At 31.9% G+C, this 1,791-nt stretch overlaps 1 protein-coding gene across 2 annotated transcripts in view; it reads right to left on the reverse strand.

The window, feature by feature from the left end:
* Window positions 1–583: 583 nt before the first annotated feature.
* LOC117172475 (neurochondrin homolog) overlaps window positions 584–1,791 on the reverse strand; it is a 67,987-nt gene continuing 66,779 nt past the window's right edge. For both annotated transcript variants that reach the window (XR_004467026.1, XR_004467027.1), the window contains one exon: window positions 584–695. The gene's annotated coding sequence lies outside the window, so the exon portion shown is untranslated. The remainder of the gene's footprint in view (window positions 696–1,791) is intronic.

The raw sequence follows: 1,791 nt of genomic DNA on the forward strand, positions 1-1,791 counted from the left end.
TTTCCAGCCACTTCCCTCAATCCACTTTAATTTAAACAAGAGATTTGATCTACTTTGAGGTGATTGAAAATTAATGATTTACAAGTAAGCAGAAAATATGAGAGGTAATTCTAGTTTTGAAAACATATATAATTGCTTTTTTCCCCTTATGTAATAAGCATTTTTTTATCCAAAAAAATATAGGTTAAAATATTGTTTCCTTAATACTCACCCAATATATCCGTTTCAATTTTGTCGCCGACCATGATGCAGCTTTCAGGACGAACTCGCAAAATCTGACAAGCCTCATGAAATATTCGAGCCTGTGGTTTCTCCCAAGGTAAATCACCCGACACCAGTATCAAATCGAAATATTGTTCCAGGGACAGCTTTCGAATTTTCTCCCATTGAGCGTTGGACGGTCCATTGGTAATCAAGCCTAGACAATACTTCTTCCTTATTTGATGCAACATTGAGACCGTATTTTCTGACATCTTCAGATAGTGATACCTAAGGTGTAGCCATTTTTGATACACAACATTAGTCAAATATGAGTATTTTTCTCCTAAAGCCTTATTCCACAAATTTTTCCGCCAGACGTCAAGAGTGCAACTGGAGTTTTCAGGACACTTCCTGAATTGTTTAAGATAAGCTGTCGTGATATATGTCGCTTGATCCTGTGGGATTTCGTATTGCTGAGTCAACTCGTCTGCAAGCTGTTGATCATTGAAGAAAAAACCGTTAAAAGGAAGGTTATGTGTAGCCAACAAAGCAATTAAAAAAAAAAGAATGTCATTTAAATCAGTACCAGCTGGGAGAGTGGATATATATGAAGACAATAGAAATAGAAGGATTCAACAGTGAATATTACCCCTCCTATAAATAATCTATTGGACGCGATTAATAACGATTAAGAGTAAAGAAAATTTGAGTCGCTTTAAATTGTTGCTAATTGTGTCAATTGTTACCAATCGGATTAAATTGAGTAAATGCACTTGTTGCCTGCAATGCGCCCTCTGCGTTTTTCGTTTGTAACAAACATGAAGCCCACGTGCTTATAGGCTACAAATTAAATTTTTAATAACTTGAAAAAATTGTTAAGTACAAAAAAATACAATGTTTCTTCAGGCGGTATGCCGAATGAAAAGTCAAAAGTATATGGGCCAACAACATCTAAAAATCACGACGTCTAACGATGTGACAGTGATATAGTGCGATTATCAAGCAGGCAGTATTAGTTTTATTTTGCAGGTATAGTATTGTAAAACGTTTATCTACTTCTTTTTAAATTCATATTGTTGAAATTTGTTTGTTTGAAACAGTAAAAATTCTCTTGTAAATAATTATAGCAAAATCAAAATGCTGTAGTGATAACTTAACCTCTAACTTATAATAATAGATACCCAATTGAAAACAATTGGAATCATTACAGAACGTAGGATAGCGCCAACATTTTGAAACTCAGACTATATAAATTTTAGCTGACTGATTACATTTTTTTAATTTTTAGTAGAAAAACTTATCCAAACCGTTCAATTTTCTTGTAATATAACAATTTTGAATTTATAAATAAGCCTGACCTAAAATTTTTGAAAATTTATAGTTTCAAATATTTAAAATATTGAAGTTTGAATATTTCAAATAATTTGGTTTGCAATGCCGAATCTTAAAATCTGTAAATTTTTAAGGTTTGGCATTTTTAATTGTATAGTACGAGGGTAGTTCAATAAGTCCTTAGAATGAAGTATAAAAACAATTTTTTTTAGGTAAATTTTTTTTTATTTTTCAACATAATCTCCTTGGAGCTCTATA

The sequence above is a fragment of the Belonocnema kinseyi genome, chromosome 5 (assembly GCF_010883055.1).
Source record: "Belonocnema kinseyi isolate 2016_QV_RU_SX_M_011 chromosome 5, B_treatae_v1, whole genome shotgun sequence".
NCBI lineage: Eukaryota > Metazoa > Arthropoda > Insecta > Hymenoptera > Cynipidae > Belonocnema > Belonocnema kinseyi.